At 35.8% G+C, this 15,980-nt stretch overlaps 1 protein-coding gene and 1 long non-coding RNA gene across 15 annotated transcripts in view; one reads left to right on the top strand and one right to left on the bottom strand.

The window, feature by feature from the left end:
* Positions 1-15,980, top strand: part of Atg10 (autophagy related 10) — a 273,358-nt gene that overhangs the window by 189,694 nt on the left and 67,684 nt on the right. The gene's annotated exons all lie outside the window — the stretch shown is intronic.
* LOC141424178 (uncharacterized) overlaps positions 12,918-15,980 on the bottom strand; it is a 51,692-nt gene continuing 48,629 nt past the window's right edge. Inside the window, exons 2-3 of the long non-coding RNA XR_012449125.1 lie at positions 14,734-14,783; positions 12,918-14,632 (exon numbers count right to left, since the gene is read on the bottom strand). This is a non-coding gene — a long non-coding RNA (uncharacterized lncRNA). The remainder of the gene's footprint in view (positions 14,633-14,733; positions 14,784-15,980) is intronic.

Raw genomic sequence — 15,980 nt, 5'->3', positions numbered from 1 at the left:
GCTAAAATCAGCAGTTAATTATTTTAGAAATTTAAAAGTATTCATCACCTTGCAACCAATCATGACTTTAATAATAATTTTTACTTATATCTAAAATCTTATTTTTTCTAAGCCTCTATTAAGCTTAATTAAAGCTTCCTTTAAAAATGACTTTACCAGCCATTAAAATTTTATGCTCTCTTACATATTTGAGCATAATAATGGCAGTTTACCTCCCAATCAACGTAAGAATCCTTAGCAGCTCATAATTAGTTCTTCAAAAATGACTGCAAGTGACCATTTTCTAGATTTCAATTGAGGACAAAACTAGCTTTACGTACCTTTCATGCTGCCCCTCAAATTAATCTTTTCCTTTCCCTTCCCACTATCACCCTCCTAGATTAAGCCCTATGACCTCACCTGGAACAATTAGTAAAGCGTCTTATCTTTGATTTTTCTTCCCCTTCCCTCTCTCCCCTTGCATTTAGTCATATCTTCTTAACCACTGCATACTTACCTCACCCATGCTGAAGCCTATAGCTCAAGCCCGTAGGACATGGTCTAAATGCCTTGCTTGGGCTTAAGTGGCTGACACTCCCTGGCTCCCACCTGCTTTTTAAAACTGATCTTCTGTACCTTCACTCCTGCCAAACATGTCTATTTACCTGTACCTATCTCGGACGGTTTGTTCTTGGAATTCTTTCCAGTTTTAATGTCTTCCCTCTTTGTTGTCTGCATGTGCCCTACCTGTTTTCTAATATACTGCTTTCTCTGAAACTACCCTGGTCCCCTCTGAACTCCAAGTTCTGTAGACCAAGCATATGTGGTTACTGTGAAGAATGCTAAATGACATATAAGCAAAGCAGATGTAAAGATTTTTGACAAGACCATTTTATTTTATGCAAACTACTTTTCATTAATATTTAAGGTGAGTGCTAAGAGTTTCAACTTTTAGTCTTATGTTAATGACTACAAACTGTCCAAAATGTTTACTGTAGAGTCAGAATCCATAAGACCCAGAAATGTTTGGTTATAGGAGGCAAGGAAAATGCCAAGGGATAGAGGAAGCGAGCATCCAAAATATATGTGCATTTAATTTTAGCACCATTTTCTCAAATAATTTTTCCATTATGCTTCTGATCCCAATTTTTATCCTTTTCCTTTAGTCTTTAGCACCCCCATTAGTAATCTCAATGCCAGCTTATATCACAATTCCTGGTGGTTTATGTAATTTTGTGTTTTAATTCTACATGTTTCTGTTCTGACTCATGACATAGAAACAGGATTTTTTAAAATTCAAATCTATTTTATTAGTTTTCTAATATGATGTTTTCAGTAGATTTCTTTCCGTTGGTAGAATTCCCAAGTTTTTAAACCAACCAAATGAACCAATCTATACATTGATTGTTTTTAATAGAATTTTATATACATTTTAATTTATAGACATTTGTGTTATCTTTTTCCTATTTTTCATAGTGTTATAGTAATAAAGATCAAACCCTATCACAGTACATGTTGTTTCTAACATCAAATCAGGGCTCACTTAATAGGAGCAATAATTGAAATAACCAAACTACAATCCAACTATAAAATTTAGATGGACCTTTGGAATTTGTCTTGCTGAATTTCATCTGTGGATGAGTCAAATAACTTATATATTTATTTATCTTTTGGGGCAGCAGTGAGGTTTCAACTCAGGGCCTTGTCCTTACTAAGCAAATTCTCTACCACATCACCATCCCAAATAACTTCTTTTAATAATACCTCCAATAACAAACTTTATTTAAGCCTTTGAGTTTCTCAACACAGTGGATGTTCTATCATTTAAGACTATCCAAGGGAAACTCATTTGTAGCCAGTGCACCATTTGGCATTTGAAAGTCATCATGTGTATTTTCTTTAAAGGTCTTGGTTTTTAATCCCCAAATTGGATTGGTATTTCATGTCTTTTTCTTTGTTTGAGATCTTTGAGAGAATGGGGCTGCATTTTTGTAAGAACTCATGTGGGGAAAAAACAAAGTGCCTCAGTAGGATGGAAAGGGATGTGATATAGAGTTGGGGAACTGGGAGAGAATAAACTGATAGAATATTGATGGTGCCAAATAGTAGACATCATTTTTACAGAATTATACTGAAAAATCATTAACTTGCAGGCTGAACATGATAATAATATCCTGTCCTCCAGAGTGACTTAAAAACAAAAGCAGCCTTCACATAATATAAAATGCATTTCCCTTCATTTTCAGGCCTGATTGTGCTCATAAAGTTTGTTGCTCTTCATCTGTAGTAATCACACTTCTGTTCTCTCAGCATTTGTCTTGATGATAAGGGCCTGTTCATGTCAGACATGAAACCTCTTTTGAAGACAGCCACTCATGAATCTCATACATTTGATTATGGTGATTACTCACCTGCCTTTGTCCAACCTTTCGGACTACCTATTATCTCAACCCTGTAGTCTAATAAAGAACTTCTGAAAGAAAGTTAGCAGATGCCTAGGTTGGATCTGCCTAGGGTGAATATTATAATGCCCATCACTGAAGGAGTGTTTTAAGCAAAGAATCCCTGTGATCTTGGCATGGACTGAAGTTATAAGATAAAAATACTCATACCTTCAATTTTGCTTAAAGATGTTTTTATGTGTATGGGTGTGTAGTGGTCAATTAAGAAATTTTTTTTTCTTTTTTAAACTTTGTATTTTGGAAAATTTTAAGCATATACAAAAGTAGAGGTAATAGGATAATGTACTTGTAAACTCATGACTATCTTATTTATTACTTTTGCCACTAGTGATTGAACCTGCAGCCTTGCATATGCCAGATACATACTCTATACCACTGAACTATATCCTCAGCCCCAAACTTACTAATTTTTTGTTCTGGTATCTTCTCTGGTCTGGAGGTTTTTGAAACAAATCCTAGACATTGTTTTGTCTCATCCACAATTATTTAAGTAAATATCTTTAAAGTTAAGGGCTTTACATGACTATTTATAGTAGTTTTATTTACAATAGTTCAATTGAAAAAAAACATATCTTTCAGTTGGGTGAAAATTTTTTTTTATTCTTTTATTCACATGTGCATACATTGTTTCGGTCATTTCTCCCCCCTGCCCCCCTCCCGCACCCTGTCTTCCCTTCCCCCCTCAGTTCCAGGCAGGTCCTGTTCTGCCTTTATCACTACAAGCCTAATAAGGAAGACAAAGCGTTTTTGCTAGTTGAGTTAAGGATAGCTATACAGAAATATTCCTAGCATTGCTTTCGTGTACACGTGTTATGACCCATGTTAATTCATCTCTAACTGATCTTTACCCTGGTTACTGATCCCCTTCTCATGATAACCTCTGTTGTGTTAAGGTTTCTGCATTAACTCCTCTGGAGTGGGGACATCAAACACTTTCATGTTTTGGGTTTTCTGCCTATTTCTATATCACCCAGATCTGCTCTTCCCTTATCATGTGATCCAAGTCCAACCACATTGCTGCATTTGCCCTGGATCTATAGTCCGCATATGAGGGAGAACATATGATTTCATCAACAGAAAATTTTAAAATAAATGTGGTACACCCTTACTATAGAATACTACTCAACAATAAAAAAGAATAAACTTCTGATGCACTCCACAACCTGGATGAATCTAGACAATTATACTGAGTCGCAAAGGTAGTGTAGTACATGATTCCATTTCTATAATATTTTTTAAATAACAAAGTAATGGATTGAAAAACAAACTTGTAGGTACCAGGTGCAAGAGAGGGGGTATGACTGGGCTGTAAAAGGTAATATGGGGAACCTTATGGCAACAGAAATCTGCACCTTTACTGAGTCAGTATCAGTATTTTGGTTGTGATAAAGTACTGCAATTCTGCAAGATGTCACCACTGGGGAACTGGGCAAGGTTATAAGGGATCTCTTTGTATCACTTCTTTCAACTGAATAATTATCTCAAAATAAAAGGTTGAAAATGTAACTCAGTTCTATCATTACAACCAAGACTGCTAATAATTTGTTAATATCATTAAATAAGCAATTACCATTTAATTTGCTATATATTTGTTTGAATCAGGATCCAAATAAGATTTACACATTAAAAAGTTGTAAGAGACTTCAAACTTTTTGAATCTATATAATTACAACTTTTTAAATCTATATAATTCTCATTCCTTTGTCTCTTTTTCTCCTTATAATTTTTTGTTGAAGAAACAGGTTGTTTGTCCTGTAGTGTTATGCAGTCTGAATTTTTTTTTTCTATTTGTGTCCTCCATGTATGTTTTATGAGCTGGTAGTTAGCTGTTGAGTCTTGATCAAATTCAGGTTTGATTTTTTTGGTCAAGAATACTTCTTAGCTGTTTCTGACTACTCTCATTAGGAAGTAAATATGTCTGGTTATCACTCTTTGTGATGTTCACAGTCATTGGTGATTGTTGTATATACTCATTAATTCATTAAGGGTTACAAAATGGTAATGTTTTAATCCTATCATTCATTATTTACTATTTGGGCCACTTCTATAATGACAGTTTCTTCTACCAGCTTAGTCACCCAAGGTATGCTTTATATAGGAAAGGCAGCATACATGCTTGATTCTTTCCCTTTATGCTGTAGCTTTTCATATAGTGAACTAGAACCTCCAGTGGTGACCAAGAAATTTTTTATAAACTCATGAATATAAATGTTTTATACATTTCAACTCATTGTAGTGATTATATTTACTGATGTTCAATTTACCTCATCTCTGACCAGTGAAAGCCTCTTATGTTGGCTCCCGAGTCATTTTGATACATCTTTGTTGGCTTTCCTGCTTTCTGGAATGTCAAAAACCTACACATTCATGTTGTGCAATTCCTGTCCAGACTTGGAATCAGCCATTTTCCAAGGACGATTGTTTGCTTTGGCAAATGAGAAATGTAGGTGCTGGACCAGACAAAACAGATTTGACTCTTAGCACTTAACAGCAGTATGACCTTCTACAAATTATGAAGTATCTTTGTGTCTTAATTTATTTTTCCACAAGAGATGAGGACAGGCTCTACAGAGTTTATGGGAAGACTAAATGAGTCAATATATGTAAGATATCTTGACTGTTGTCTAGCACATAATTATGAGCAGTACTACATTATGATATTATCAAAATCACACTTTTAGGCAAACACAATTACTTGAGTGACTTTTTTCAGTCATTGATTAAACAAGGTCAAAGTTAGGATTTGACCCATTCCTCTTTTTCACTCTGGAATTGATACCAAGCCCTTGGGCCTTTGCCAAGTACATGTACCTCAAGGTCTCTTACCCTCTCTTACCCTCACTCACTTTCATCAAAGGTTCACATGCCAGAACTGCATCCTAACTTTTTGGGCCTTAGACACATTTGCCCTCATTTTATGTTGCTGGAATGAAATACCTCAACCTGGCCACTTTGTTTTAAAATTTTTATGTAGGTCACAGTTTTGGAGGTGGAAAGCCCAAAATTGAGCAGTCCATTATGTTCAGCTTCAGATGAAGGTCCCCCTGACTACATTGCAATACAGCAGAATGGGAAGAGACCATGTAGATGAGAGGTCACATGGCAAGACAGGAAGCCAGAAGGATTTCTAATGCCAGGTTTTTTTTGTTTTTCTTTTTCTTTTTAGACAGTTTCTCCCTGTGTAGCCCAGTCTAGCCTCAAACTCATGATCTCTTCGTGCCTCAGCCTTCCAAGTGCTGGGATTACAGATGTGTACTATCATGCCCAGCTCAGCCTTATTCTTTTTAGTTTACTTTTGGGGAACTAAACAGCATCCCGTGAGAACTACATTAACCCGTTCTGAGGGTATCACCCTCCCTCTACTTCCTGCCTCCTTCCCTTCTACTATGCCTGCCTCTTAAAACTTCCATCGCTTCAGCACTGCCACATTAGGGGATATGTTTCTAGTACATGACCTTTGGGGGACACACTCAAACCATAGCTAAACCATAACATGCTCCGTTCTCCATTCAGAGTATCAAAACTTATGTTTTTAAACTTTTTATAAAGATGATTATATCTGTATTCATATTAAAGTATCTTATTTATCTTAAAATTTTACTTTCTTTTGACTTTTAAAAGCCGTTGATTCAGTTTTCATGGATTCTTAAAGGTACATACCCAGGTACATTTTTATTTTTAAAAGCAAATAAAACATTTTCATTGATACCTTTAGGAATTGAACTGGAAGTAGGTACTTCACCTACTATAATGAATAAGTCAACCCTGCTATACTTCACTCTTTTCTGCTACATGACAGGGAATTAGAAACCTCAGATGTCTGTCTCCAGTGTTCTTATTCCTAGACAAGTCTTGCTGCGTTTTTACTTTACAGCTACTTACACATAATGATGTGATGGAAGGGACTTTCCTTTATGAGACTTACCAACCCTAAAACTTATGGATTAGTCCCATGTCCTCTGTATTCTCAAATTACCAAATCACAAGGGGTCCTGTTGTGTTGCATCATTTTATACGTATGCCTATGTACACTCATGAATGCATGTACACACATGTGCACACATGTTCCTTTTTGGGGAAACCACCTTTTCAAAACTGTCTTCTCTCCAAGTGCTTTCTTGCCTCCCAGCTCTAATGGGGAAGAGTTGTAAATGAAACTCACCTATTTCTAATTTCCTTTTAAATATATTCTTTCTAATACCTGAACTGTTTTAAATTTGGAAGGCAAGACTTTTGAGGTACTTTGTTTTCTGATTCCATATGTTGAGGAAGGTGGCTATAAGTAAATAAATGAGGTTGGACAGATAAAAGTAAGAAGAAACTCATTGGTTATTTTTCCTCATTTGATCTGTGGAATAGGAGAAGCCCGTGTAATGCACATTTTGTATATCTCTAATACCACTGATTTCATTTTGAAGATTATGGCATACCTAATGCATGCAAAAATATGGTAATTAATTTCAGTGAGTTTCCTTTTCTTTCCACAATAAATTTCTCAAGGTAAAACACAAACACATCCATATACATACACACACAAACACAATAAAACAAACTCTTTAGATATCTTTTGGTGACTTATTGATTGCTTTAGACTCTTGGTGGTGCAGGAAGTCACTGGTAAAAGGATTCTTAAATAATGAAGCTTCATATGTTTCCTGGTGATTTATAATGATGGCTGATAAACTGATGATTTAATTGTGCTTCCTCTAGTAATAATCTTAAGTGCTTGAGTGAAGTTGCAGTGATTGGCTTTCTTCTTCAGTCTCTCTGGAATATTTAGGCATCTCTTTCACACAACATCTGATAACTGACTTTCAATTGTTCCTATTTTAAATAATACAAATCAATTAAAACACACAGCTGTTTAACAAAACTTCTTGGTGTTGGTATGGGTCTCTGTGGGTGTTTCCTGATGGCTCATAATGACATAAATTTAATGCACCTGGTAAGATTTGCGTGAATTGGAAGTGGCTTAATTCCTAAATGACAAGAAAATTAAGAAGCCTTTGTGAATTGCTGCTGTTGCTTCAGAATCCATGTCAACTTCATGGCCCACTTCTCTCATGGTGAAGATTTATTTGAATGAGCTACGGATATTATATGATTGTTTTTATTGTAATTTTCTGCTAATTTGTTGAATCTGGGCTTCTATGTGTTAGTTCTGGGAATTAATAAGTTGCTTGAGTAGACAAGTTTATGGCAGCACAGTAATGTGTTTAACTTGCAGGTTTTTATATAAATCTTCCAATGTTTTAACAGTTCTCAGTGATTCTGCTAGTTTCTTGTCATGGGAGAGTGAAATGGGCTCCCATTATTGTATCCTCTTTGACTAATGATGACTAGAATTATTTTTAGATTGTCACTCTGTATTGCATTGTGACTTTTAATATTTATTGAGTACTGATGCTGTGAGTTCCATACATTTGTCAGTGTACTTCACTTTCCATATTCATTCTTTTATCAGTTCAGAAAGTACACTTATCATTCATATTCTGTGGGAAGACCCCACATTTTTATGAATTTTGTTTGCACCTTAGACTTTCCTTACATTAAGTATGTGAGACCTCTTTGGTGTTACCTTTGACTAGGTAATTTGTTTTTCTTGGCTCTACATCCTTGAGTGTTTGTGAAAAGTCATAACTGTGTACTAAATGCTATTTAGGCTTTGGTTTAGCATTGTTTTCTTACCATCTTCTACTTTCTGAAGTTTCTGATCATTAATGAAGTGTTTATTTTAATCTAAGTAGATTTGTTACTTGACCCTCATCTTATTAAAATAATATCTAAGATGTTTTGTTTGATTCCATTTTAATGAGAGTTTAAAATTCATAGTATAATATTAATAACCAGAATATACTAATGTGCTTGAGTTTTATTTTTTATAAGTTTTTTTATTGTTGTGCTGGGTGGGGGTACATTATAGCATTTACAAAGGTTCTTACAGTTTATCAAATATATCATACTTGAATTCCCCCACTCTACTTCTCTCTCCCATCCTCCCTCCCCTGATTCCTGGAACAGTTTCAACAGGTATTGTTTTTGCATTTACATACATGTGTATACATTGTTGCACCATATTAGTTTTATTTCTTTAAGTTGAGGTTTATTTCACTAGACAATCAAAACAAGAGATTGCACAATAGTCTTTGTTTTCTATGTATCTGGTTGAGCAGAATATTGCTTAATTTTTTACCACCAAAGTTGCATTGTTGAGTTAGCATATACCTTGAATTAATGCTAAGTCTTATTTAAAGACTCATAGCATTTCACTGATCCTTTGAATTATATTCCTAAAAAGGGCACAGCTTATAAACATAAAATAATATCTAATAATTAATTTTAATATTAGCATATTTCATTTTGATTACCTACCATTAATTTTTAATTTTTAATAAACAGCTTAGTTCCCAAACTTCAAGTTTGAGAAATATTTATATTCTCATTTCTAGCTTTTGAAAAGGTGGCTAATAGTATGTAGGTGGTAAAACTACAGCTAAAGGCAGGTAGAGCACGCTGGAGATGTGGGAAGGCAGGCACAGGACCTGGAGGGGAAAAAGAGAACAGACTGTGCTGGTGTGTGAACCTGGGTATGTTATAAATCCAAAGAAAGAAGCTATTTGTTTTTTTTACTTGTGGTAGAATGGTTGCTGTATATGCATGTTCCCTCATACATTTATTGAACTTTTTTGTTCCACCTCCTACCCTTTTTAGCTTCTCTTTTCACCATTTTTTCTGATTCTTTTCTATGTCAGCTATAAATTCCCCATCTTTGCAGTCTATATGTTATACTTAAAACATTGGCCAATAAATAAAGATAATAACCAACATGTATCAAGTATTTGTGTAAGTTATTACAGTTATTTCATTGTATGCTGATGTTATTTTTTTCAGTATATTAATACAGCTCTACTTCCTTCTATCCAGTCTGAATTTTAAAAACATTTCAAGTGATTATATATATATATATTTAATATTATATATTATGTACCATATTAGAGTTCTTCAGTTTTCATAAATAGATATGCACAAAATAATTCAAGTTTCTATCTGTTTCTGTGGTGTGGTTCTTTACATGTTTGGCTATCCCAGTTCAGTGGAATGTGCCACCATGTGTTCCTTATTTGCTGGGATGAGGGCTCTCTAACTTTTTGCCCAACCTGGCCTTGAACCAAGATCTTCCTGATCTGCATCTCTCAAGTAACTGGGGATTCCGGAAGTGTACCACCACGCCCAGCCCTTAAATATTTACTTTTAAAAAGTTTTTTTAGGTCAGTCTTAGGAAAAAGTTTTGTTACATCAATCTCAGGAAAGATATGCCAATTCCTCGTCTCAACAGCACTTTAAAATACCCGTTTCCCTAACTACTCACTAGAACTAGTCATAATCATGCTTCTTAATGTGCTACAATCCGATGTCAACTAGAATTTTTATTAGTTACAAATCAATTTAACACTGAAGTTACTCATGAATAGCTGAAATGTGGGCATTTTTTTGTACTTGATTGGCACATACATTTTATACACTAGGGAAGTTGATATATTGTCAAAATTAAAGAGTCTGATTTTCATTCTTGTCAAGACAGTATTTTTCTGCTGTCCAGAAGCATCCTGAAGGAGTATCTCTCAGCAGGATTGGGGGCTTTCTTTGCACAGTTCATTGGATTTGTGCAAATGTTTGAGCAGAACTGCATGAAACCCCTCAAGTCATTCTTTAAGCACGGAGGATAGGATCTTATACTGTAAGATTTTTGTGAGCTGGAGTTTGTCATCCACCCCACTCCTCCCCTGTATAATAAGATTGTGTGCAATATTTGATTAAGTAAAACCATATCTGAGTGTACCTGCCAGGATAAGGCAACTATGAATGTACTCCATTTAAAATGGATATTATAAAAATATCCATTTGGGTCCTGAAGAATACCTTTTAAACAGACAAGTTTGGTTTTGGCATAGTTATATTTGAGTTATTCCTCCTGGCAGTAATTGGCACTAAATTAATTTATTCTTTGAGTAGAACCAGGTCATCACCATAAAGACAGGTGCTTTACTATCAGAGGAAATTAAGTAATTGCTTCTTCTAAAATCAAGAAGTTGTTTGGAAATAAGTGTAAAAGAATGGGCTAAAATGCAACCCTATTTTATAACCTGTACTAGTAAAATTTATCTCGTCTAAAGGTTATTCCAGTAGCAATAGCTAGCACTTAGAGAGTATTTCCTAAGTGCCAGGCATTCTTGTAAGGTCTTTATCACACAGCTTCACAGAATCTTTGAACCCCCTGCTGAGATTGATACTATTCTCCACATTTTAGAGATGAAGAGAAAATTGAGACACAAAGAGATTAAGTTACATACAAAAGGTCAAATATCTAGTAATGGGACAAGAATTGGAACTCAGATAGTTCTACTTGGAGCTCATGCCCTTAACCATCTTACCACCTCTCAGAATGCTAATTTTGCTTTCAAGGTGATATCTTATTAAAGATATTAAATTAGTGTGGATCTAATCCACTTTTGAGAATCTGATGAAAACTCTGGAATCTTTTCTCAGACACCTCAAGTTTTGCAACCCTAATCAGGAGTACTCTACACCTGAGAGGACATTCAAGTTCTTGGAACTTGTAGTGGCCATAGTGACTAAAACTCATTTTACCCTCCTTTATACCCATCCTGTACTGCAGAGACTGCAAATCTAAGATACAACTCTCATACTCCCTCTCAGATGGAAGTCTGAATTCAATTTAGGTGTGTCATATTAGATGTATGTATACAAGATTGAGAAGGTAGATTGCTGTGGAGGCTGCAATTTTTCAGAAACACTGCCAGCACAGAGGTGTCTGTGTGACCTCCACAGAGGCTTCAGTGTTCTGTCCCTAGCTTTGCACTAGGATGAAGGATCTGTTTTGTTGAGTGAATTGCAACAGGTACGGTGTGGCTCTGGAGGTGGCCACAGAAGAAGCATGGGAGTGGGGTGTGATTGTAGAATGGCAGATTTCAAGCCTGGGAAGGGACAGTAGATCCCATGGCGTCCAACCTGCATTGTTGATCTGGGAATTGTTCCTGGAAAGTCTTCTAAACATTGTATTTCAACTCTCTTAATAAGGGCTTCAACTTAGCTAGTAGGCTTCAGCCAGACAGAGTAGCTTCTGGTTTTTGCAACTGTACTTGGATAGCATAATGTATGGCTTGACCCAAGAAGAGTTCCTTCAGCAGGTTGGGAGTTTGGTTTTGAAGTCAGACACGCTTGGGTTCTTATGCAGGTTCCACTTAGTAGCAGTGTGATCAAGGACAAGTTACCTGGCCCTCAAATTATTTCCATGTGAAGAATATTATAAGTACTACCCCATTTGGTTGTTTTGAGACTGGTAGGAGGCAATACTTATTATGTGCTTAGCATTGTTCTTGGCACATAGTTGATGCTATGAATACGAGCTTTCATGATCATGAATCCGTAAGTAATATGAAGAGGAAAAGTGGTAGACATAATAATTTCTATTCTGTATAAAATATAGTATTTAGTAGTCAATAGAATTGATAAGCTTCAGATTTCCTATAGCAGTACATTCACAGGAACAAACTGACAATGTATTGAGGAGGAGGTGAACAAAATTTGACTACTTAGTACATTTATTGGCTAACTGTTAAGAGTTTTTAAATTCTCATTCAAAAATCTCAAAAAGCTGGATTTTCTTATAGCAAAATTACTTCCTTAGGAAAGGCCTTTAGCATTAAATTACTAATCAGATGGGCTGCTTATTCTAGGATGGGTTTGACAGATCATGGGAGTAGTTTCCCAAGTTTGCAGTGGGCAGGAGAAATAGCCCCTCTGGGCCACAGTGAGGATCTGTCTCCACAAAGCTTCTCCCTCAGCCATGATATTAGCAGCTGCATTCTACAATCTAGAATTGTTATTGGCCTTATGACTAAACCTGCAGCTTCCTACAGCTAGAGATAAATCTTAACATATTCTGAAATGCATCTACAATTAAATGGTATAAATATTGTAGTCAATTTTTTTAAACCACTTGCTAGTGAAAGGAGTTAAATTGAATACAGGTATAAGTAGCTTCCTCCAATCAATATGCTTGTTTTCTGCCAGAATTTTTCTTCCATCTCCATGACAGCTTTATTCAAATTGTCTTTGTTAACCAAAACTGAAATGGCTTGCTCCTCATAACTTCTCATGATAATTCAGATTTTTCAAATGTAGACTTGGCTCATAAACAGCCAGTATAGAACTTTCACCAGAGAATGACCAGAACCGTCAATGCCTTAGACCTGGGAAGATTGCTCATTGTACTCCATTTAAAGGCCCCTAAAGTTTCCTTCCCTCACTTCTAACTTCTCTGTCTTGACACAAATTAATTGCTAGAAACTGTTAAGGAAGAAAACAAGCTCGAGTGAATTCTATGAAATGATTACTTTTGATTTTGCAAAGTCTAATTCATAGGTAGAAATAACCAATGAAATGCAATTATTTTTGACATTTTCAACATTTTATTCAGTTTCTTCACATGCATGGTTGACATCAATGCCTTTATCACCACCAGGAATGGCTAAGTGACCAACCATTCTGGCCTGTTAAGAATGTGATTTAGCAGAATTGAGTTGTAACTTTACATGAGTATGGTCAAATATTTCCATATTATAGGTGTGGACCATAGGGATTTTTTTTTTTTTTGTAGTGCTGGGGATGGAACTCAGAGCCTCGCACTCACTGGTCAGGTGCTCTACCAATGAGCTATATCCCTAGCACAGGAAATGATCTCAGAATAAGTCTTTCTTCTACTGATGAAGGTTTAACTTAATCATTATCATTTCATGTATTCCTCTGTCATTAAACTATTGTGTCAGTTACTTTGAATTTCATTCTGGGTTCAGGAAAGGCCTATATGTGAGTGAGCAACTCCTTGTGTATATTGTAGTGCATGTTAGTATGTGGGAGAAGAGGGAACCTAGGCGTTAGAGACCAAGTAGGTAGGTCTTTGGATTCCTCCACTCTGCAACAGAGAAACTCCATTTCCTTCTTTTTTGTGGTTTCTTGTGTCATTGCTGCTTTAAAATGTTCGTAAATGACTAAGCTAGAGGCTACATCACCAAGATATAATTCAAATGACAGTCAAATTAAAGCTAGGCAGTTAACATTGACTTGCTCTTGGAAAAGAGGAATTTTAGTATTGAGACATGTCAGATCCATCTTTTGAGGGAGCCGAATCAGGAATATATAAGTTTATATTATAATTTCTAACAGGTTGCTCAGAAAAAAAGTGCCTTTGGTTTTAACTGAGATCATTGTGGCCAGGCCTGACATCGGGTAAAATTATTTTGTTGAGTGATTGAATAAAAATAGTTCTTAGATTCCACAGCTTTGGATATTGGATATTCCAAAGGTTATTCTTTCAAACCAAGGCTTCTAACAGGTAACAGTAGGGACCAGAGAAAGAGGATCAGAGTGTTTGAATTTAGCTCTTCATCCTGGCACTCTATCGGAGACAAACTTTGGTCCTAAAGGTATGCTCTGGAGCTCTGTTAGAATCAGAAAACAGCCAGTTAACTTTGTAAATGAAAGATCTTAAGTTTCTACACCTGCCATCCATGATTCCCTTGCTTCTGGATCTCTAAGCCAACTGTACTCACTTGTACCTTAAATAAAGTTGGCTACCCTCTACACACACAAAAATAGCTCTAGACATCACCTAGGATTTCCTTGCTTGTTTACAGTCTGCTTTCACTCATGTCTTGTTCTGGTCAGGTTTCAAGCAGTTTGCTTTGTATCCAGACTGTTGACCCATCTGATTTTGGACTTAGTTGGTTCTCAAGAGTGGTCTTCGTCATGCACAAACCTCAGCTCTTTCTTATTAACATTGGCCTTGGTCTTGGTTTCCCGTGTTACCTGAAAGAATTGTTTCCACTCTTGTTCTGGTCACAAGAAAACACTCTATTTCTAAACTTGGCAGGACCTACCTAACAATTTAAACTCTGTTCAGTGAGAATTGGGCAGAGACTACAGAGCTCTGACATGTAACACGACTGTGGGAGGACAGTGGTAACTTTCTGGATAAAGGTCTATAAAGCATAAGGAGTGAAGTATAGGTAAGTGGGCTTGATCTAGGGGGGTCTAGGAGGAAATCATACTTGAAGGCCAGGGTTATGTTGTCCGGAAGTTGGTTGTCCCAGTCAGACTCATGGTGAATTCTTAGGGGGAAGAGAAAATAGGATCTTTGGTAGAGAAAAAAACCATTAAATTGGTTAATTTAGTACTAAGATCTGAATCCCACATACTGGTCAACACCTACCATTTGCCAAGCTCTCTTGCTAGACAGATCTGCCAGTCTTCATAATGAGCCTGAAAGTAGATAGTAGAGGTTATTATTCTTGTGTTACATAAGAAGAAACTGAGGTTAAAAAATAAAAGGACATAATTATCACAAAAGCTAATAAATGTTGGAGACAATATTCAAGTTTAGACTTGAGTCCTGATTTATTTGTTTTTGTATCAAAGCTGTCTTTAATTTGGGTGCTTCTGGCCATGTTGCATGAATGAGTTCATCTGGTGGAATACATCACCAGTACTTGTAAAGTCTAAAGCAAGTCTTAACCTTTTTTTGTTGAGCTACAATCCACACACCACAAAATCCACCATTTAAAAATGAACAATTCAGCACATGAATCATGAGACTAGGATTTTGCCTCATTCTTGCTAGGCAAGCACTCTACCAGTTGACCAATACCTCCAGTCCCCAAAGTGGCCTGTGTCTTTTGTTTGTTTGTTATTGGTGGTAGGGAGTTTTGAACACAGGGCCTCGGTCAGTGTTGTTTTTTTTTAAGTATATTCACAAAGTTGTGCAAGTGTCACCACTATATAATTCTAGAACATTTTCATCCTTAAAGAAGCTCTGTCAGTAGTCATTCTTCATTAGTTTTTCCCCTCATAACTTATGTCTCTATATTTTTGCCTATTCTAGAGATTTTATATAAAGGAAACCATAAAACATGATGTATTGCATATAGCATTTAGTGTTTATACATGTAGCTTTTACGAATAGTTCATTCCTTTTGATGGCTGTATACTATTCCATTATATAGCTATACCACATTTTGTTTATCTGTTTATCAGTTGATGGACATTTTGATTATTTCTTCTTTTTTCTAAAATGAACACTGATACATGAGTTTTTGTATGAGCATATATTTTCTTTTGTGTATACTAGAAGAAGAACTGCTAGGTCACATGGTAGCTTTGTGCTTGATTTTGAGTAACTGCCAAACTACAAGGATTTTCCATTTTATATCCCCACCAACAATGTGTGAGGGTTCTAATTTTTCCCCATCCTGGCCAACACTTGTTATTACTTTTTAAATTATAGCTATTCGATTGGATGTGAAGTTAAATCTAACTGTAGTTTTGATTTACATTTACCTAATAGCTAACTGCGTTGAGTGTCTTTTCATGTGCTCATTGGCCACTTATATATCTTCTTGGAGAAATGTATATCCAAATTCTTTGCATATTTTTGAGTTAGGTTATTTATCTTTTGTTACT

This window comes from Castor canadensis, chromosome 6 (assembly GCF_047511655.1).
Source record: "Castor canadensis chromosome 6, mCasCan1.hap1v2, whole genome shotgun sequence".
Lineage (NCBI taxonomy): Eukaryota > Metazoa > Chordata > Mammalia > Rodentia > Castoridae > Castor > Castor canadensis.
The sequence above is the reverse complement of the archived record's forward strand: the minus strand, read 5'-3'. Positions and strand labels throughout refer to the sequence as shown.